Genomic DNA, 920 nt, shown 5'->3' with positions numbered 1-920 from the left:
GATGGAGGGATGCATGGACAGTTAGATAGATGGATAGAGGGATGCATGCATGCATTGACGGATGGATGGATGCATGGATGGATAGATAGATGGATGGATGCATGGACATATATATATATATATATAAGGGGGAGTTATGAATGCATCAGACTTGATGCTTTAATGAAAGGGAGAACAAACGCTCAATAACAGACGAGCGCTTGTGCAGCGTGAGCTTTATAAATAGAGAAACGGGCTGGATCGCTGGGAGGGGAGGGGTTCAGTGTGTTTAGTGTATTTTTTTGGAGAGGTAAGACGGAACACTGTCACGCTGCCATCTGTGCTCTCTCCATTTCTCCGGCACGTGCAGTCACACACACACACACTGCCCTCACCGCTTCATTGAATAAATTCACTGAGGCCGAGTTTACACCGGATGAAGAAGTGAACACAAACACTGAGCAAGTTCAATCCCACGTTAAGGAAGCCACAATGTGTTTAGTAAAATAGATTATAAAAATAGATAAACAAAATAATTTCAGTTTTTTTTGTCAGTTTTTTATTTCACAGCAGGCATTTTTACGTCAAATATTTTTGTTTTACAATGCCATTTTTTCCCCCAATACCACTTTTATTTTGAGTTGTATCACATTTTATTAATTTCATACAGTGATGTCACTTTTCATGTCCCCTGCCTCGTAAGCAAACGAGCTCCACAACCGCTGCCAGAGTTAGCCACTTAGCTCCTGCGAGTCCACCAATTAATTACAGGCTGCTGCTGTGAATAAGAGCACCCGTGTTACATTCCCCTTCACTGTTTCCCTTCATCATTTAGGTTTTGACAGAGTGCGTCAATGCAGGTAGTGTGTGTGTGTGTGTGTGTGTCGTACAGCCGTGTGTGTGTGTGTGTGTGTGTGTGTGTGTGTGTGTGTGTGTGTGTG

The sequence above is a fragment of the Anarrhichthys ocellatus genome, unplaced genomic scaffold, assembly GCF_004355925.1.
Source record: "Anarrhichthys ocellatus isolate YVR2014 unplaced genomic scaffold, GSC_Weel_1.0 scaffold55, whole genome shotgun sequence".
Taxonomy (NCBI): Eukaryota; Metazoa; Chordata; class Actinopteri; order Perciformes; family Anarhichadidae; genus Anarrhichthys; species Anarrhichthys ocellatus.
Note: the sequence above shows the minus strand (reverse complement) of the source record.